The sequence below is a fragment of the Rana temporaria genome, chromosome 3 (assembly GCF_905171775.1).
Source record: "Rana temporaria chromosome 3, aRanTem1.1, whole genome shotgun sequence".
Lineage (NCBI taxonomy): Eukaryota > Metazoa > Chordata > Amphibia > Anura > Ranidae > Rana > Rana temporaria.
In genome coordinates this window covers 387,826,658-387,849,555 of record NC_053491.1, presented here as the reverse complement: position 1 = coordinate 387,849,555, position 22,898 = coordinate 387,826,658, and the positions used below count along the sequence as shown (strand labels likewise).

General features: G+C 43.7%; 1 protein-coding gene across 1 annotated transcript in view; it reads right to left on the bottom strand.

Moving 5' to 3' along the window:
- The window catches only part of RESF1 (retroelement silencing factor 1), a 180,052-nt gene that overhangs the window by 11,261 nt on the left and 145,893 nt on the right, over window positions 1-22,898 (bottom strand). The window lies entirely within an intron of this gene.

Below are 22,898 nucleotides of genomic sequence, written 5' to 3'. Positions count from 1 at the left end.
TGATTGAAATGGGGGGGATAGAATTAAAGTAGGAAAAAAACACACACACACACACACACACACACACACACACACACACACACATTCTGCATTTAAAAACACATTTACAACACTTGAGCGATCAAAACTACTTCTAGACTGAACAAAGGACTTGTTACTTGTGACTACTCTTTGCAATTTCAAACACTTTCCTGAAGGCTATGGGGCCCCTGATGGGACTGTGAGGGTAGCTAAGCCACACCAATAGACGAAGGAAAACACGGTTTCGACAGCTAACCCCCATACATCGCAAGTCTCCAGTGAGGTGCTTGTGGGCGCAAAACGCCACCTCCCTGAAATGAGTTTTTGTAGGTTGCGATGTCTGGCTAACCCTTTACACTGGCCATATATGGACCAAGCCTCGGCCGGTTCAGCAGGGACCTGAGGAGAATCTATCCCTCTATGGGCAGTTATCTAGTTTTCCTGCAAAATAACGAACTTGAGAAACTCTACTCACCACCACACATGCAATTTACATTTGAATCACATTAGCTTGGAAATAAAAATCTCTTTAAAACTGCAGCGTTTCTCCAGACCCAATAAAGACTGAATTCCACAATTCCCTTCACAAAGAAGGAAACAAAACACATGAACATTTGGGAACTATGAAGACAGGCTGTATAGTATCTGGTTACATAAAAGCCATCTGAACATTGTCAAGGGAGAAGGGGGTATAATTTGTTATTCATCCATTATCACCTTTGCTCCTCCTCTTGAGCATTGCTTAATCATTCCTGCAAACTGTGCTCACCAATCACTTCTAAGGAAGCCTTCCATTCCGTTAACAGCACTACAGAACCTAAAAATGGTCCCTTCAATTTGATATTTCCATTTTTTATATACAGTGAAGAATTCAGGCGTAGTCTTCATATGGACTCCTAGGCTATGCCCAACCAATTTTAAAAATGCTTCCTCCATCCTCCTAACACCTACAAGGATGAACCTGTGCAACACAAATGCATTGCTTGCTGCTCTGGTCACATGATCCGGCTCTTGTGTCTGCCAGTAGCAGCTGCAGAGGAGAGGCGGAAGGGCTGACAATGGATGGTCCATAATAGCCCATTGGCAACATCGCTATTCCCAGGCATTCCAGCCATCACACGCTCTCTCCTCTCCAGCTACACAGGGGATGTCATACGACCAGCCTGTCACAATCGCGCACACACGCATCAGGATAGGGAGTAGGAGGGGGACAGGGAATATTTTTAAGATTAGGTATACTCTGGAAGTACACGTTAAGCCACCTGTTTGTTCTAGCCCTATAAGACTCTGATGGTGACATGTCAGTGGCTACATTTCCAGATTTGCGCACCTCCTGTAACATAAGGGCTCATGCACACTGCAGCTCAAAGAAGCAACTTCTACAGGCTTTTGAGCCCTTATTTTTTTCTGCCTGGAAACTCCCCTTCAGGTTATCGAATGGGTCAATCAATGCACACTATGACTTTTTCAGGCATATGCCTCCTACAAATATAAAAAAAAAAAAAAAAAAAAAAAAACACACACACACACACACACACACACACACACACACCTCAAAGTTTTCGGCACTGCATCGCTTTAACTGACAATTGCGCAACGTTCTCCCGCCCCCCCCCCCCCACAAATAGAGCTCTCTTTTGGTTGTATATGCAATAAGCGTATATTGGTTTGCGCAAAAGTTATAGCGTTTACAAAATAGGGGATACATGTAATTTTTATCATCATTTTTTTTTTTGTAATGATAGTAATGGCAGTGATTTTTTTTTTTTTTTATCAGGCCCGCAATATTGTGGGGGTCAGATCAGACAGACATTTTCACATCTTTTTTTGACCATTGACATTTATACAGAGATCAGAGCTAGCCAACCTGCTAGAACCCCCCCCCCCCCCGCGTTGAGAGCGTGATTGATCTCGGCCCAGTCTTCTCTGCTCTTCATTGGATTATAGCAGCGCAGCCATTGCCGCCATCAATGCCGCTGCGGTCAATCAAATCCAATGATGCGGGCGCCGGGCCGAGTCCAGCATTGGTGTCCATGGACGCAAATGCTGGACTTGGGAGCAGCTTCCCAGAGGGGGTTATCTGATGCGGGGAGGAGCCGAGACAGCCGCCGAGGGACCTCAGAAGACAAGGATCAGGGCCACTCTGTGAAAAACGAGCTGTACAGCGGAGGCAAGTATGACATTTATCATTTAAAAAAAAGTTAACCTTTACAATCACTCAGTATATGCTCACATTGCAATAAGGTTTCTGTTTGTGTACAAGTATGTGGGGATGTTTGTACAGCAACAAACCCCCTATTGTGTTTTTTTATGGTCAAGCCCTTCATTTCCTGTATATCCTGTTTATTCTTAGGGTGCATTCACACCACGATTTTGTCATCCGTTTTTTACTCACGATTTTAGCTTTAAAATCGTACAAATCTGTATGGCAAAACGGATCCATTCACTGCCATTCATTAATTTAGGTCCCCAAGTGCATCCGATTTGATCCGCATACGATTTAATACGATTTAAAATCGTATCAAAAAACGTGTCTGCCCACGATTTTTGGTCCTGATTTGAAATCGTATTACAATCGTGTCCGTTTTTTTTTTATATTGTGGTCAATGTAAATCGTACTGAATCGGATGACTGTGCGATAAATGTACCCGATTTTTTATTACTAGGGTTGAGGGAACCCGAACGGAGGTCCCCGCAAATTCAATAACCAGACCCTTTAGGTCTGGTATGGATATTCAGGGGAACCCCGCCGTCAATTTAAAACAAAAATGACGTGCGATTCCCGGTAAATATCCATAACCAGACCCTTCAGGTCTGGTATGGATATTCAGGGGAACCCCGCCGTCAATTTAAAACAAAAATGACGTGCGGTTCCCGGTAAATATCCATAACCAGACCCTTCAGGTCTGGTATGGATATTCAGGGGAACCCCGCCGTCAATTTAAAACAAAAATGACGTGCGGTTCCCGGTAAATATCCATAACCAGACCCTTCAGGTCTGGTATGGATATTCAGGGGAACCCCGCCGTCAATTTAAAACAAAAATGACGTGCGGTTCCCGGTAAATATCCATAACCAGACCCATTATCCGAGCACGTTGACCTGGCCGGCCGCAGAAAAGAGGGGGGGACAGAGTGCGGCCCCCCCTCTCTCCTGAACCGCACCAGGCCACATGCCCTCAACATGGGGAGGATGTCCCCATGTTGATGGGGACAAGGGTCTCATCCCCACAACCCTTGCCCGGTGGTTGTGGAGGTATGCGGGCGGGAGGTTTATCAGAATCTGGAAGACCCCTTTAACAAAGGGGACCCCCAGATCCTGACCCCCCCCCCCTGTGTGAAATGGTAATGGGGTACACTGTACCTCTACCATTTCACGAAGGAAGTAAAAAGTATTGTAAAAAAACACACTGACACAAAAGAATAAAGTCCTTTATTAAAAAAAAATAAAAAAAAAATCCAGCGCTGAAAAATCCACTCGTTCCCGGCTTCCAGCGTTGTCCTGATCCTGCGACGGGTGCGGGTGATCTCCCGCGATGAGAAGATCCAGCGTCGGGTGATCTCCGCTCCGGCGATGTGAAGATCTATTCATCCGGCGCAGCAGCATCCCGGACCTCCTCTCACCGCTGGGCACAGCCCAGCGAATGAGCGGCTGAAGCGGTGACATTTCTTATATAGAGGAGGCAGAGCCACCCGTCACGTGACCCTGCCCCCTCTGACGTACCTCTGCTACGTCACTGGGGAAGACCATGAAGAGGAAAGGTCTTTCCTCTTCATGGTCTTCCCCAGTGACGTAGCAGAGGTACGTCAGAGGGGGCAGGGTCACGTGACGGGTGGCTCTGCCTCCTCTATATAAGAAATGTCACCGCTTCAGCCGCTCATTCGCTGGGCTGTGCCCAGCGGTGAGAGGAGGTCCGGGATGCTGCTGCGCCGGATGAATAGATCTTCACATCACCGGAGCGGAGATCACCCGACGCTGGATCTTCTCATCGCGGGAGATCACCCGCACCCGTCGCAGGATCAGGACAACGCTGGAAGCCGGGAACGAGTGGATTTTTCAGCGCTGGATTTTTTTTTTTTTTTTTTTTAATAAAGGACTTTATTCTTTTGTGTCAGTGTGTTTTTTTACAATACTTTTTACTTCCTTCGTGAAATGGTAGAGGTACAGTGTACCCCATTACCATTTCACACAGGGGGGGGGGGTCAGGATCTGGGGGTCCCCTTTGTTAAAGGGGTCTTCCAGATTCTGATAAACCTCCCGCCCGCATACCTCCACAACCACCGGGCAAGGGTTGTGGGGATGAGACCCTTGTCCCCATCAACATGGGGACATCCTCCCCATGTTGAGGGCATGTGGCCTGGTGCGGTTCAGGAGAGAGGGGGGGCCGCACTCTGTCCCCCCCTCTTTTCTGCGGCCGGCCAGGTCAACGTGCTCGGATAATGGGTCTGGTTATGGATATTTAGGGGGAACCGCACGTCATTTTTGTTTTAAATTGACGGCGGGGTTCCCCTGAATATCCATACCAGACCTGAAGGGTCTGGTTATGGATATTTACCGGGAACCGCACGTCATTTTTGTTTTAAATTGCCGGCGGGGTTCCCCTGAATATCCATAACTTCAAAAATCTTCTTTTTCCCAGACATTATTTAAAATCAGGATCCGATTTTTTAGTGACAATTTTGACATACGATTACATACGATTTTGTCACATACGATTCCATCCGATTTAACGGTCCGTTTATCGGATGGTAAAATCGTGGTGTGAACCTAGCCTTAGGCAATCAGCTTGTATTTATGACTAAATGACCAGGTGTCCATATAAGTGTTTATAAAGATGACAAAACCTGTTTTGTCCCCCCTTTTCCTTTGATCTGTATTCAATATAAGCTGTATGCCTTCTTAGTAAAGACAGACATTCGGTGAATTCACCGTTTCCGGTGTCTTCATTTCAGTGTCTAAAATTGTACCGAGGGTTACAGTGGCTTACTAAATTTAACCAAAAAACTGTGGTCGTCCAGAACCAAATTATTCCTATTAGTTTGTTATTGAATTATCCTATATCTTGTTTATTGCCAGAATTATGGTTCCGCCAACAACATCTGTGGTCATTTGGCTGAACTAGGATATGTTCAGTTCTGGGAAAAGGGAGGTTATCAAAAGTCCCTTTTGTGTAATCATGGTTTGAGTTATAACAAGTAACCTTTACTCATAACCCAGGAGGTCAAGATGGCCAAAAGTAATATTGAAGTAATTAAAGGAGTTTTAAAGGAAAAAATATTTTTTGCTGAAATGACTGGTTACAGGGTATAGAGACATAATAGTTAACCGATTCCTTTTAAAAATGATTAAAAATATATAAAAAATCAATCATATAATGTACCTCTAGTTTCAGTTTCGTTTTTGCATGTTTCCTGCTTCTCTGCTGCACAGAGCCAATACATGGCAGTGATGGTTTGGAAAACGAAACCGATTGGTGTTGAGGGGTTTTAGACACACAGTAATCACACCTCCTTGATTTGTGACCACAGAGAGAAGCTCCCATTACTTTTTTCATCAGGAAACAGACAACCAGGAAGTGTTCAGAACAGAGAAGGATTACAGCAAAAACGACTGGCCTACCGGGATAGCGGGAAATATCCCGGTAGGCTGGCTGTTCTGGGGCTGCTGTGAACAGCACTTGGGGCTGGCTGAAGAAATTAATTCTAGCAGCGGAGGGCTGAAGCAGCACGTGACTATCGCACGGCAGGCACTGGCAGGTCTGTTCTGTGGTGTGAAGGAGGATAATGCAGGTGGGAGGGAGCATGGATGGACGGTTCTCTGGCCAGCCATTTCTCCAGTAGGGAACCCACAGCCAATAGCGCTGCTTAGAGGAGTACAAGGGAGGACCTGCTCCTCCGGTCCATCCAGAGCCAATCAGCAGGCAGTGTAGCTCTTCCCCGCTCACATTTGACTGTAAGTGCTGGAGTGAGGCTGAATGGGGGACGCCAGGAGGGAGATGCAGGAAAGGTACGATGACAATCCATGTTCTGCAGCCTCAGGACACACAAATCTGGCCGAATGGAAAAAACAGGATCATCAGGAGAACAGTAACACGTTGCTGGCGGCTGCAGTGACTTTCAGATATATGTCATCAGGCAGTGTGCAGGTTATCAATCAGCCTCCCCTCTCTGGTCTCCCTGGTTACTTTTTTAATCTGCCTAACCTGACCTGCACATTGTCTGATCACAATGATAAGATCTCTGGAAGACGCTGCAGCTGTGTTCTATGAGCCCGGGGACACATGGCTGGTAACCATCTCAGCTTCTAATCAGCTATTTAGGCAGAGCTCTGTGTGTGCTGCACAGATTGATAGGAGTTTTTTTTTTTTGGAAGATTAACTGCTGGATCAGGCTAAAAACTCAACAGACCAATTAACTGGTTACTGTCCTCCACTAATCCTGAGCAGTCAGCTTTTGCAAGAAAAATTGTATTTTAGAAATTGGATGTGATTATTTCTATTTCTTCTGTCACTTGGTTGTACTTTCAAAGGAAAAAGACTGACTTGATCTTGCAGAGATGGTTTAAATGGAGTGGAGCAACCCTGCAATACTATATACCTGTACACTGAGTTCAGATTTAAATGCAGTCTCTGACCATCTCCTGAATATATTATGTCTGCAGTCTCTGACCGTCTCTGGAATATATTATGTCTGCAGTCTCTGACCGTCTCCGGAATATATTATGTCTGCAGTCTCTGACCGTCTCCGGAATATATTATGTCTGCAGTCTCTGACCGTCTCCTGTAATATATATCTGCAGTCTCTGACCGTCTCCTGTAATATATATCTGCAGTCTCTGACCGTCTCCTGTAATATATATCTGCAGTCTCTGACCATCATTCATTGGGGGCAATATACATATAGGTGTAAATACATACACTGTGTGTATCGATATAGAGGTTAGAGAGGGGGGGGGGGGAAGGAGTAAGAGAAGGAATAAAAAAAGAGGGGGAGAAACAAAAACAAAAAAAAAACGGGTGAAAAAGGACATGAAAGATGGATAAAAAGTGATAGATAGGGGATGGGGACAAGACATTAGGACAGAGCGAGATAAAAGGTAAAGAAAGGAGAACAAAGAGAGAGTGGTACATCCTAAGAGGTACCATAAGGGGTTTAATACTGTACGAGTGGAAGGCACTCGGCGTGCTAAATGTCCGCGGGTTAGGGGTGCAATATCTTCATCTGGGATACAGGCAACAATAAATTTAGTATAGACGAGATGAAGTTTTGATATTGAGATTATTATTCACGGGCATGTTACAAGAAAATGATCAGATGAGGCTTTCTAACCTCTCATCTGCCACAGATGGGCCTGGGCCAGCAGGGTCTCCTGGTAGCTAGCAGGAGAGCTCTTAATTAGTCAAGCACAGGATTGCAAGTCTTCTCATACCTATGGGCAACTTTAGTCTGTAAAATATATTAGCCTTAACAAAGCAGGCCTTCAATGATTTGCAAGAAAGAAAGTCAAGCTGTGCTGATGCAGGCAACGCAGCTTAGGATTGCGCCCACACGAGTACCTCCATAGAAAGCAGTTTTCTATTAGGGCACTCTCAAAAAGGTGGGACCAGGAGCACCAACAGGTGGTTGCAGAAGGTCTTACCACTATAAAATTAAAGGAACACTAAAGTAAAAAAAACATTTTTTTGTAAAACAAACATGTTATACTTGCCTCCACTGTGCAGCTAGTTTTGCACAGAATGTCCCCGAACCGTGTCCTCTGGGGTCCCTCTGCGGCTGTCTCAGCTCCTCCTTGCAAGAGCTCGGGCCCTTGCATAGCCGCCGACTGTATTACTCGGCCCCGCCCCCCAGCGCGCCGCATCATCAGATGTAATTGACAGCAGCGTCAGCCAACGGCTGCGCTGCCATCAATCCATCCAGCCTAGGCAATCAACGGCCAGGCTGGGAACCGAAGAGAATCCCAGGGACGAGCGTGGGACTTTCAAGGGGTGAAGTAAAACGGGGGTTCGGGACCGTCAGATGTTTCACCTTAATGCATCAAGGTGAAAAAACATTTACCTTTACAACCCCCTTTAAAGCTGTCCATATACTAGTGGAACTTCGTTCAAAATCTCTCGTTTTAAGAAAATTCCTTTGCTTTTCTAATTAGTTAGTAGGCTCAAATTTTTTTTTTTTTTAATGTGAAAAACGCAAAGAAACAGCATTGAAAGGGTTTCTAAAATGAACAAAGTTCTAACAGTGAATATGGCACTTTCTGAAAAGTCCAATTATCCACAGTTAAAATGTTAAAAGGCTTTTAACTTAAAAGCAATTTATTAATGTCATTAAATGTACGTAGGAGAGTTTTCATACGAATGTTCATACTGTATGGCCAGTTTAATTGGTTTGAAAGAACAATCTTCTTTGACAAAGGGAAACTCCAAATGTTGTCAGGTTTACTTAGACGGGAACTTTTAGACAATGCTAGTTAATCATTTGTATCAAACCCATTGGGGTGGACAGACACCTATAAGTATTCAAGGACCCAAGTAAAAAACAGGCCCTCCCGCTAACTTCAAAAACAACCTTAACTCTTCTGGAATGCTCACAACCAGTGAAGAATTGCGTTGGAAAAATTATTCGGATGATGGAACTCTGATACAGAACTTCCCACAAAATTTCTGTGATCACTAAATCTGGTAATTAAGACCAGGGAATGTGAAGGACAGACAACACACCCCGATGTTTGCAAACCATTCCTACAGCAAAGATTATAGAATTATAATGCAGGATGAAGGCTGTACATTACCGTGACCCTGGGTTCTCATGGTCTTTGGACAAGTAGGAATACCATCTGGACTCCATGAACTGCACAAAAATATAAAAATTGCTCTGCCCTGGATTGGCAGCTCTGTACTCCTAAAGCAGGCTAAAGAAGCTATTAATCTCCAATTGCATAACAAGAAAAAGGGAGGAAAAATATGTAAAGTATCTGAAGAGGGTGAAGGCTTGCCTTAAGTAATTTTGTGTGCAAGTTTATACAAGAATACTGTATGCAAAAATGTTCACTTTTTAGGGGTGATGTTACTGCAGGGATGTGCTGGCTCCACTCACTTCTGTAAAAAGGAGTTAAATATCCCACAAAATTCCCTAAAGTGCTCATTTTCTGGTTCTTCACAGCTGGAATTTGTACAGAGTTACCGTGACATAGTTTAGAGAAGAAAAAAAATTGGCATGGGCCATTGTTTTATCAGGAATTTTCCCCCCTTTGACCCTTGGCTCAAGTAATGACTTCCAGCTGAAGACTGTGTATATAAGCACAGCACATGAGCCATGCCCTGTATCAGTTTGAAAAAGCACTAGTTCATCACTGAGTATATCCGTTATCCACGCATAGACAGTTCTGAGTTTTCTGAAGCCCTTTCTAAAGGCTCAAAATCGGCACAGGTCTCTGCGGATGGTTACTCAATTAGAAACAATACCACTAAACAACGCTGGCCTTACAAAACACAACATTATAGCCTAAATGAAGCTACCTACAAAAAGTACATAATCAACTTTAAACACACTTTAAAAATACATCTACAGCTTTCCCTGCATACTACAGGAAAGACGATGCACAAGCAACAGTCTCTATACATACATACTAACAAACAACCCATTAATTTGTCAGCTAGAGCTTTAGTTGGGTGGAGTCGATTTCAGTTGTAAGAAAAATAAAGTATAACATACATTCCAATGTTCAAAAACCAAAACATTCCTATGCCCTTCTGGCCAAGGACATGCAAAGCAAATTACAAAAAGACAGAATCCTTCCTGTATTGCGATAGATAGATAGATAGATAGATAGATAGATAGATAGATAGATAGATAACACTTTACACCCCGTTACAGGAGGTCACAGAGCAAGCAACTACTTAGAAACAGGGGGCATGGGGGCAAGGGAACAGTTGCTGAGGCTAAACCCAAAGCTACCCACACTGTTGAATGTAGAGACGGGACTATATCTGTACTGGTAAAACAATTATAAACAAAAAAAATATAAAAAGATGTATTGATAAAATGACAAAAACAGATGGTTGTGCATATCAACAGTTGGTCAAGGTCGACTAGTTTCGCAGAAATTCACCCCTTCATCAGGAAAACCAATTTCTGCAAAACTAATCGACCTTGACCAACTGTTGATATGCACAACCATCTGTTTTTGTCATTTTATCAATAAATCTTTATATATTTTTTTGTTTATATTGTTTTATCAGTACCGATATAATCCTGTCTCTACATTCAACTGTGTGGGTAGCTTTGGGTTTAGCATCAGCAACTGTTCCCTTGCCCCCATGCCCCCTAATTTCTCATCCAATTGGGATGATGCTACGTTATGTATAATTTTTTTTACATGAGGCTATACTCTCATTTTTGTTCATACTTAGAAACAGGGAATTTTTTTCCTTAGTAAGAGGGTGCACTGGACTAGGCATAGTCAATGTAAGCAAGACATTTTGGGCTGCTAAAATTGATCTCCATCTATGGACAATTTCTGACACTTCAACACTACTTTGCAGTCTGCACCCCTTTAAAATGAGACTCTGTACTTTCATCCGGAATCTTATAAACAGGTTCAGCTGGTCTGTGGGCCTAATAACTGCCTTTGTATTCCCTTCCTTTCATCTGACCGCATCCTGTACTTTGAATTCCGCTTCTGTCCGTTTGTCTTGACATCTTGCCTGTCCAACCAGATTTCTGTCTGCTGCCTGCTTCGACTGTCCATCTACAATTATGCATGTCAACTTTGTACTGTTCCTGGTTGTCTGCTGGTTTTCGCCTTCTTCCGACCAGCACAACATCTGCACCAACAACTCTTGGGAAATCAGAAGTAGTCCAGCATTTCAGTTGCATAGAAGTTGAGCATTTGTGACAGTACATCAACAAAGTACTTTGAAAGTTGTAAACAAAGGGAACACATGAGTTCTATGGATGTACACCTCATACATACCTACACTCAGGTTTGATGCTCTCTTCCAAAAAAGTGGTTTCCTATGGAAGTAACTTTAGGCACGCCAAGTGATTTGTGGCAGCAAAATTTGTCAAATCTGACCTTCAGATTATATGACGAGGGTATGCATAACCAGCAACTGTGTCGAAAAGAAGCAGAGCTTGGTATTCGTCTTCACAGCCTTGTATGATCAGCTACTACCACCAGATGCATGCCTGATAAAGTGAGAACACACATAATACAAGCATGTAAAGCTGCAGATCTTTGCATATACTCATCCCAGGTGTAGGAATCCATTTGTTTGCCAGTTGCTTGTGTAAATGGACCCTAAAGCCTCGCACACATGATCAGATTTTCCGACGGGAATTGTGTGATGACAGGCTGTTAGCGGAAAATCCACCATTTGTATGCTCCATCGGACAATTGTTGGTCAACTTTCCATGGACAAATGTTGGATGGCATGCTTTAAAATTTTCCGCCAACAACGGTCTGTGTACACAAGTCTGTTGGACAAAAGTCCAAAGTACAAACACACATGCTTGGAAGCAATGCTCACCAATACACAACATTATCAGAAGGTGCCCAAATGGTGGCGCTAAAGAGCTGAAAAACCACGTTGTTTCGTGTTTATTGGCCAACATTTATGTACACAAGCCAATTTCCAGGCCAACGCCCTTCAGACAAAAGTCCTACGCTTTGTCCACAGAGGATATTCTCATATTAGCATTAGATGGTTGCCAAGGAGCCCCTATCCAAAAATGTTTTTTTTTTGCCCGCATTCAACTACTGGACCAGTAAAAATACTTATCCACTGTGAATCAGTTAGACAGAAGTCATATCTCTGCCCATGGTCCATAGACAATTTAACTAATGAACAAAGACCGCCCTACTCTGTAGCTAGGTGTAGACTGAGCCTTCTTTATCAGCTTACCGCATATAAATTCACTACCTTCATTAGCATACAACAAAGCGAATTCCGATGACTTGTAAAGAAATAGCTCCGATTATCTCAGCTAGGGAACCATAGGGCTCTTTTATATGTGGTCAGAGGTTCCTTCAGCAGCAGCAGACCATCTTCCCCTCTGATGATGCGCCTGCACAGTTATGGGCCCCAACTTCAACTCCTCACAATGGAACACCAACGTGCTGGGAGAAGGCAACCCCCCCCCACTGACCACCATTGTGCAAAACAACAATTTTACCTGTGTACACAGCACACCGCTAAGAACACAGGTAAAAAAAAACAAAAAAAAAAAAACACACAACTAAAATAATGAAAACTATGATATTGCATAAAAAAAAAAACAGTGATACCAACAGGTGCAGAAAGAAAAGAAAAAAAAGCCCCTCATGGGAGGAGAACAAAAAAAAAAATAGAATGAACTTGTAACAAACAATATTAAATATACCCCATGATACTTTTCTAAGACTGACAAACTAGAAATAGCAAGAAAACAAGATGAGCTCTCTAAAGACCAAAAATTGCATAGTGCGTGGATATCTTAAGGAATGCGCTCTTAATATGAGGTTAGAGGGACCAGGCAGTCCTCTGCATGTGCCCTTGGGGGAGGCGCAAGGTACTAAAATACCATTTACAAATAACGCTTGCTCCCCCAGCGATGTCTAAAATTAAGCTCATCTTTATAGAAAAAAAAAAGGGAGGCATAGAAAAACATTATGGATTTCCAGTATTGTATAATCTGAATGAACACAATCAAATTTAAAAAATCTGTTTAACCACTTGCCACCTATATCCCCTTCCTAGCCAGGTCAATTTTCAGCACTCATGTTTTGAATGACAATTACTCAGTCATGCAATGCTACATATGACATTTTTGTTCTCCCCCCCAACACAAATAAAGCTTTCTTTTGTTGGCATTTAATCACCTAAATCGCTATAAATGAAAAAAAAAAAGCCTGAAACTTTGGTAAGAACTTCTCAAATAAATAATAAAAAAATAAAATTTGAAAAAAAAAATATAGAAAATAAAGACACACAGAATATATATATATATATATATATATATATATATATATATATATATATATATATATATATATATATATATATATATATATACACACATATATATATATACATACATACACATACACATACACACACACACACACATATATACACACATATATATACATATATACACACACACATATATATATATACACACACACACACACACACACATATATATACATACATACACACACACATATACAAAAAATACATACATACACTTAATAAATCAAATCCTCAATAGTGCTCAGGAGCACAAGCTGTACCAGTAACAAGATTTTATTCCTGCGCCCACAAGGTCCTCATCTGTAAACAACTGCATTAACAACAGCACTACTCTACTGCCCCCTTCTGACCAAGTAACCACAGCACTTGTTTTTAACCCAAGAGAGTAATAATGCAGATGCAAAATTGTGTGAGATATAAATTACACACTTTTTTTTTTTTTAAATAGGCAGGCAGGTTCTGTCATATGGCATGGCACTATAATAGTTTAATTTATTATGCTGTTCCCCCCTCCCCCCTCTTTGCCATTAACTTGCCGTTCCTTTTAAGATTGCAATCTCTCAGGATCCTGCTAATAGTGCTCTGGCTTTGAATTAATTGCATTACAACTGTACTGTCTCCCTGCACAAGTTAGTTCTATATAAATTCTGAATAATGGGGGGGGGAAAAGAAAAAAAAATAGTACAAATATCAGAACCCTCCAAATTATATATATATATATATATATATATATATATATATATATATATATATATATATATATATATATATATATATATATATATATATATATATATATACATACACACAATCATGCAGCTCAGTGTAAAGCAATCTTTGCAGACATGTCACTGCATTTTGTTTCCAGAACGAACTCTTTATGCAATTGTATATGTGTGGAGGCCATAGCGGAAATCCCCCTTCCCTCTCAGCCTATCCTATGAGCAGGCTGACACTGAGGGCGAAGTTCCTTATAAGGGGTCTCACGCTGCAGCAAGTTAAGAAACAAAGAGAAGAGATATAAAGTATCCAGCGATCGTGATAGAACCGCCAACACCTCACCAGCGCGCCCCTCCTCCCCCCCAAGGTGTACTCACACGTGTATCTGCCGCCTACACTTCCATGAATCGCTCCGCATCACACGGCCATACTCCGTACCGTCATCCACTGCTCTGACCAGTGTCTAAACCGTTCAAAACCTTGGAAAGAGCGGGGCGGCTCCTAGAAACGACCAGCCAACCAGATAACCAGGAGGCGTGGCCTACCGCGGACAGCTCTTTGAGATTCGGTCTAGTAGGACGTGGCGAACGCGGGAGGCTGGGCTTGCGTTGTGTGCGTGGTTGCCATAGTGGTACAGAAGACGCCATGATTGTTAAAGGCAAACAGGAAAAATGTTTTTCTCAGTTCAGTACGATGCATAGATCATGAATATAGAGCGTGTTTCTCAAGCAGAATTATTTTGTCGTTTTAATGGAGTTCAACACTTTTTCCTTCTGTGACAAGATTTTGCTTTCTGTTATACTTTAACACAAGGAGAAGACGTTTTATTTTATCCTTGTGGCTGTGATATTAAAAACCCAAACCAACAATGTAATATATTGCAGCTTACCAATCATTAGATGTGTTGGCTGCATTAGGTTTCTTTATTCCCTCTGTTTTCACTTGGTGATCTGGCAAGTCTCCTGTATTAGAGCGCCCCCACTCTGCATGGAGGAGCACATGGGGCACAGCATTGTCAGTCCCCCTAGGGGAGGGGAAGGAGTTATTGGATGTACTAGCAGATTTTGATACAATAACAGACTAAAGCCAAATTCCAGCTAATACTTCACAAGCAGTTAACCACTTCAGCCCTGGAAAGATTTGCCCCCTTAAAGGGGAGTTCCAGACAATATTTATGTTTATTAAAAGTCAGCAGCTACAAAAAGTGTAGCTGCTGGCTTTTAATAAACAGACACTTACCTGCTCCAGCGTTCCAGCGACGCGCCGGCCGGGGCTCCGCTCCTCTCCCCCCCTCCCCGGCCGGCGTCTTCATTGTCACTGTGGGCACCCGGCCGTGACAGCTTTCGGCATCATGGCCGGGCACCCACTAAGCATGCGCGAGCGGCACTGCGCATGCGCGCGTGGCGCTGCGCTGTTTGATTGGACAGGCAATCGCCTAGGACCTGTCACGTGTCACAGGCGATCGCCTACAGGGAGGGGCTGCCAAAAAGCGATTAAGCTTAATCGCCTTTGCAGCCCCTCGGCGGAAGGAGGAAGTGGGACAGGAAGTCCCCTTCTCCTTAAGCCCCCACTCCCCCCCCCAAAAAAATGACATGCCAAATGTGGCATGTAAGGGGGTGAGGAGTGTGATAAGCGGAAGTTCCATTTTTGGGTGGAACTCCGCTTTAATGACCAGGCCATTTTTTGCAATTCGGCACTGCGTTGCTTTAACTGACAGTTGCGCGGTCGTGCAACCCTTGCCCAAACAAAATTGACGTCCTTTTTTTCCCCCAAATTGAGGTTCATTTTGGTGGTATTTAATCACCTCTATGGTTTTTATTTTCTGCTATAATACATATATAAAAAACATGTATTCATCAATTTAGGCCAATATGTATTCTTCTACATATTTTTGCCCAAAAAATTGCAGTAGGCGTATATTAATTAGTTTGCGCAAATGTTATCGCGTCTACAAACTACGGGATAGATTTAGGCACTTTTTTACTAGTAATGGCGACGATCGGCGATTTTTAGCGGGACTGCGACAAATCTGACCCCAAATGACACTTTTTGGGGACCAGTGACATTATTATATTGATCTGTGCTATAAAAATGCACTAATCAATGTAAAAATTACGCTAGGGGGCGATCAAGGAGTTAACTGTGTTCCCCAAGTGTGCTCTAACTGTGGGGGGGATAGGCTGCCTGGGACATGACAGAGATCACTGTTTCCGATCACTGTGAACAGAAGATCTCTGACATGACATTAGGCAGAATGGGAAATCACTGTGACTGCGGGTCACCGGCGGACATTGAGTCCGTGGGAGCTACGGGCATGCTCATGCACCCCACTGGAATTGCACACTCGCCCCCAGTATCCTCCGTTCACGCAGGAGAGCCAACCTGCCGCAGTAAATGTACATGAGCTGGTCGCCAAGTGGTTAAAGTAACAAATTTTTTCATTTGGAATAAAGGTTTTACATACATCTGACCATTGTAAGCACCCATGTAAATGGTACATGTTTTTTCTCAACCCTCTAACTGCTACATCTGCAGGACAGCCTTTTCTGTTGAAAAATAAAAGGCTTGCAGGCAGGATCAACAAGCCTGTGCAGTGCAATGACAGGCTGTCAGCAGCCTCAGATATCTGCAACTAATTGTGAATGTTTAAACAGCCAGCAATTACCTGCGGTGATCATGGCTGAATGCATATAAAGTGCATTCAGCCCTGATTGCTGCAGGTAACCGCTGGCTATGAGAACATTCATGAATAGCTGCGGCCACTGACAACCTGTCATTGCACTGTACAGACTTGATCACAGCTATCCACATACAGTTTGTCAAACCCAGCCACAGGAATCAGCAAGTTCTAACCAATGGGATTTGCAGGTTGGCTAAATTCTGCCTTAGAACAACTGTCAAACCCTGTACACACGCTCGGTTTTCCCGGCGGTAAAAAGTCCTCTGGAAAAACCGAGGGGAAAGCCGAGAACCCGGCAGGAAAACTGGCAATGTGTATGCTCCATCGGCACTGCCTCGCAGTGTTTCCAATAGGAAAGTATTAGTAAATTTGGCGGGAAAAAAAAACGCCGGGAATCCAGATGGAAAAATAGAGAGCAGGTTCTCCATTTTCCCGCTGGGATTCCCGGCAGTTTTCCCGTAAGGAAAACTGTGAGGAAGCATACACATGTCCGGTTTTCCCGGCCAAAAGCTCTCTTAGCAGTTTTCCTGGTAGGAAACCCGGTCGTGTGTACGGGGCTTCGGGTTTTAGTTACTGTCTGCTTCTCCATTAGGCAGGTTCACCATCATCCCCCGGCCAGAGGCGTATCTAGTTAAAATGGCGCCTATGTCAGGCACTGAAACTGCGCCCATGTCCAAACATTCAAAACCCATCTTTCAGATAACCCTAACAAAAAAAAATGCCAACAATGGCCTGCAAGCACACACTGATACAAAAATCACTGATGATGCCAACACACTGGCACACTTACACTCATCAAAATATATTGGTGCACACACTGATACAAAAATAACTAGTGATGCCAACACACTGGCACACTTACACTCATCAAAATATATTGGTGCACACAGTAACTCATACAAAAATCAATGACACACTAACACACAATCAAGGGACAGGGGGGGACACTGGGGACAGAGAGGGATGCAGTGCAACAAGTACAGAGAGGAATGCCAGGGACAGGGAGGGACACTGGGGACAGACAGAGAGGGACCCAGTTTGATGAGGACAGAGAGGGACACCGGGGACAGAGGGATGCAGTGTGACAAGGACAGAGTACCTGCTAGGCTGCAGTGCTAATCCCTGCTGCTGCCTGGGGGTTCCCCTTCTCTTTCTCGTGATTCGTCTCTTCTCCTCACGTCACATTACGTCATAGACCCCCGCTCCTGGGAGAAGATTATGTCGGCTGTGCAGAGGAGGGTAGGCAGAGCATTAGGCTCTGCCTCCGCTTGTTATCCTTCTATTTTGCCTGTAGTGAAGTGTAGTGAAGTCATCGCGCCTGTCGCTCCCCTATACAGGCAAAGTAAAAAGTGCCGGCGCCGCGCTCCAGCCGGCCAGCCGGGGCCTATGTTAGTGCGGGGCGCCTGCGAGAACCAAGAGTTGGCCATAGGAGGATGAGTAGTTTTTTTTTGTCACACCCCCCCCCCCCATGGCGCCCCCATACCCTAGATACGCCACTGCATGTCATTGGATTTGATTGACAGCGCTGTTATCAATCTATCCAATCAAGAGCCGAGAACCGTGGGCAGAGAGTGCGGGGCGCCTGCGAGAACCAAGAGTTGGCCATAGGAGGATGAGTAGTTTTTTTTTGTCACCCCCCCATGGCGCCCCCATACCCTAGATACGCCACTGCATGTCATTGGATTTGATTGACAGCGCTGTTATCAATCTATCCAATCAAGAGCCGAGAACCGTGGGCAGAGAGGAAGAGAGCCTCTCCGCTGAGGGAACAAAGGGCTCAGGTGAGTAAAACAGGGGGGCTGAGGGGCCAGTCAGTGTCAGAAGTTTTTTCACCTTATTGCATAGGCTGCATTAAGGTGAAAAAACACAAGGGCTTACAACCCCTTTAAAGTAGAACTATAGGCACATTTTTTAGTTTTTTTGTTTCTTTCTTTTTGGATAGCGCAAGGGAGGGTTATAAACCCTGTCAGATTTTTTTTCATCATCTGTGTCCTATTGCAGAGATTTCTCCTCACTTCCTGTCCTATAGCTAAACAGGAAGTGAGAGGAAATCCCTGCAAATTAAAGTAATTCCTTGGGGACCTCCAGGTCGCCAGAACAAGTGTCCCCATTGGAAGATCTCCCTCTATTCCTTTTCTATGGACCAGCCAAACTTTGGGATTTACTTTTGCTTTCAATGATAATGGTAAACAAGACAAACAGATAGAGGGGGGATCTCCCTAATGGGGGCACAGACAGCAATAAAAATGGACAGGTGTTCTAATCCATCTCCACTCTATCCAAAACTAAAAAGAAAGCTTTGTCTTTAGTTATACTTTAAATCTTTGTGAACTGAGTCTTATAAGGTTTTAAAGTAATGTTTTTTTCTCTGTGGTCAATATTACCAGGCTTTCCTATGTACTAATGTACTACTAATAGGCCTATCTGTTAAAACAGTTTGATTGCTAATTGTTTGCCACATATTTTTTGTTTCTTTTCTGTAGGTATAAAAAGACATTTGCTGCTCATGCAGCTGTCAAATTGTGTCTCCTTCTCTACATGTCTGAATTTCCAGTTTTGGGCTTGCATCATTTGGAGGGCCAGAGGTGAAGACCGACAGCAGCTGCCTTGTCACTCATGTTCACACTGATGAGTCCATGTTGGCAGTTGTCATATTTCTTGTCCTGACAGATTTCCTATAGAGAAAAACCACCTTGGGAGAATTAGAGTGGCTGCCATTATTGCTAGCTGTCAATGACTTAGAACAAGCTTTAAGGTTCCATTCACACTTGCGCGGATTGTCATTCAACTTTGGACATCAAAGTCGCATATTAAGTCGTTCCCCATGTTTTCTAATGATAACCAATTCATATAGTGTATGTGCGACTTTAAAGCGGGGGTTCACCATTAGAGGGCACTTTTTCCCCTTAGATTCCTGCTCGTTTTCTCTAGGGGAATCGTCTATTTGTTTTAAAATATGTGCAGTACTTACCCGTTTACGAGATGCATCCTCTCCATCGCTTCCGGGTATGGGCTGCGGGAATGGGCGTTCCTTCTTGATTGACAGTCTTCCGAGAGGCTTCCGACGGTCGCATCCATTGCGTCACGATTTTCCGAAAGAAGCCGAACGTCGGTGCGCAGGCGCAGTATAGAGTCGCACCGACGTTCGGCTTCTTTCGGCTACGAGTGACGCGATGGATGCGACCGCCGGAAGCCTCTCGGAAGACTGTCAATCAAGAAGGAACGCCCGCTCCCGAAGACCCATACCCGGAAGCGACGGAAGAAGATGCATCTCGAAAACGGGTAAGTACTGCTCATATTTTAATACAAATAGCCGATTCCCCTAGACCGAACGAGCAGGAATCTAAGGGGGGAAAAAAAAAAAAATTATAAATGGGTGAACTCCCGCGTTAAGTTGCAGCAACTTCAAAGTACTTCATGCACTACTTTGGTCCGACTTTCATTCAACTTGAGGGCCATAGACTTCAATGTTACCCCCCAAAAGTTGCATGAAAGTCATACCTGAATATTATACAATGCAACAGTTGTGTATCCAAGTTGCACCCATCCAAAGTTTCATCAAAGTTGCACCAAAGTTCCAAATGTGAATGGAGCCTAAGTTTTGGAAAGGCAGTGCAAAGTTAGGCCCCGTACACACCATAGAATCCATCCGCAGATAAATCCCAGCAAATGGGTTTCAGCGGATAGATCCTATGGTGTGTACACGCCAGCGGATCTGTTTCCGCGGATATATCTCCCCTGGGATGGATTCCAGCAGATCGGATATTTGCTGACATGCAGAACATATCCATCTGCTGGAGTCCATCCCAACGGATGGATCCGCTGGTCTGTACAGACTCACCGAATCCATCCGTCCGAAGGGATCCCCCGCATGCGTCGTAATGATTTGACGCATGCGTGGAATTCCTTATATGACAGCGTCGCGCACGTCGCCGCGTCATAATCGCGGCGACGGCGCGACACGTCATCGCAAGAGGATTTCGGCGCGGATTTCAATGCGATGGTGTGTACACACCATCGCATGAAAATCCGCTGAAATCCACGAGAGGATTTATCCGCGGAAACGGTCCGCTGGACCGTATTCGCGGATAAATTCTATCGTGTGTATGGGGCCTTAGAACTCCACATCCATGCACTTGTTGACGTAAAAATGTAAGTATGACAGCATTTTCAAAAGGAGAGAATAGTGATAGCAATCTCAAAGTTTCACTCACAAAAAGTTGTCTTTAGAGTAACCATGTCGCTCATTAACCACTTGACCTATCCTTCTTAACCAAGTCATTTTTTGCGATACGGAACTGACAATTGCGCGGCCATGCGACACTGTACACAAATAAAATGTATGTCTTTTTTTCCTGCAAATAGAGCTTTCTTTTGGTGGCATTTATGCCTTTTTTCATTTTTTGCACTATAAACGAAAAAGGACCAACAAATTTGAAAGAAAACCAAACAATGATTTTTACTTTTAGCTATAAAACATATCCAATAAAAAAAAAGATAGAATTTCTTCATAAAATTTAGGCCAATATGTATTCCTCTACATATTTTTGGTAAAAAATAAATCCCAAGCAGCGTATATTTATTGTTTTTTTTGCAAAGTTATAGGGCCAGATCCACGTACCTCGGCGCATAAATTAGGCCGGCGTAGTGTATCTCAGATACACTACGCCGCCGTAACTTAGAGCGGAGGTTCCTTATCCACAAAGAATTTGTGTAAATGTGTCGGCGTAAGGGCACGAAATTCAAATGACTAAGATGTGGGTGTGTTTTATGTTAATTTAACTTGACCCCACGTAAATGAAGTTTTTTTTTAACGGCACATGCGCCGTCCGTGGGGGTATCCCAGTGCGCATGCTCAAAATCACGTCGCAAATAGTCAATGCTTTTGACGTGAACGTAATTTACGCAAAGCCCTATTCGCGAACGTTTTACGCAAACGACGGAAAATTCGACGCTGGCCCGACGTCCATACTTAACATTGCGTACGCCGCATAGAGCAGGGGTAACTATACGCCGGAAAAAGCCATACGCAAACGACGTAAAAAAATGTGCCGGGCGGACGTACGTTCTGAGAATCGGCGTATCTAGCTAATTTGCATACTCTACGCAAGAAATCAACGGAAACGCCACCTAGCGGCCAGCGTAAATATGCACCTATGATCCGACGGAGTACTAAGACGTACGTCAGTCGGATCTAGCCCACATTCAGGCGTATCTTGTTTTGTGAATACTATAGAATCGATAGATACGCCGCGTAAGTTCTTCGTGGATCTGGGCCATAGTGTCTACAAACTATGGTATATATACTGAAATTTTTATTTATTTATTTATTTAAATTACTAGTAATGGCGGCGATCAGCGACTTATATCGGGACTGCGATATATTGCAGTGGACAATCGGACACTAACTGACACTTTTTGGGAATCAGTGATACTAATACAGTGATCAGTGCTAATAAAATATGCACTGTAACTGTATCAATGACACTGGCTGGCAAGTGGTGATCCAGAAGTGCTGGATCACGTACCTAGTACATGATCTGGCGCAGGAGAGCCGCTGTATATATAAGTTATATGGTCGGCAAACAGTTAAAGATTTCAAATTAAGCCATTACCTTTAAGGAAATTATTAAAATAGCCAATCACCAGAGTCCCCTGCAGCTCTTAAAGGGGTTGTAAACATTTGTTTTTTATTTTCTAAATAGGTTCCTCTAAGTTAGTGCATTGTTGATTCACTTATCTTTTCCTTCGATTTCCCTTCTAAAAATTTTTTTCTTTGTCTGAATTTCTCACTTCCTGTTCCTCCTCAGTAAGCTTGCCCCATCATCCGAGCTATTCTGGCTGGGGGTTAGTCAGCGTGCTCGCTCCCTCCCTTGGGACTACATCACTGCGGGGAGACGCTGTAAACCTTGTTTAGGTGGGCAGGCAGAGGACGGTAAACTGCTACTTAGCACCCCCTCCTACCGCTCTCCAGTCACCCGTGTCAACAAGTTCTTACAATCTTCCTGGCTCCTTTCATGCTTTTGAATCTATCACTGGTATCAACTTTGCCCTGAGCTTCAACATTGTGTGACCAGTTCTGGTCACTACTTCTCAGTAGGGATTAGCCGAACACCCCCCCTGTTCAGTTCGCACCAGAACCGTCGAACGGACAGAACGTTCGCGCAAACTTTTAGAACCCCATTGAAGTCTATGGGACTTGAACGTTCGAATTCAAAAGTGCTCATTTTAAAGGCTAATATGCAAGTTATTGTCGTAAAACGGGTTTGAGAACCCGGGTCTTGCCCCAGGGGACATGTATGAATGGAAAAAAAGTTTTAAAACCGGTCGCTTTTTTCTGGAGCAGTGATTTTAATGATGCTTAAAGTAAAAAAAAAACATTGAAAAATTCCTTCAAATATCGTACCTGCTGGGTGTTACTATAGGAAAAAAGTCATTTAAAACTGCTTGCGGCTTTAATGTAATGTC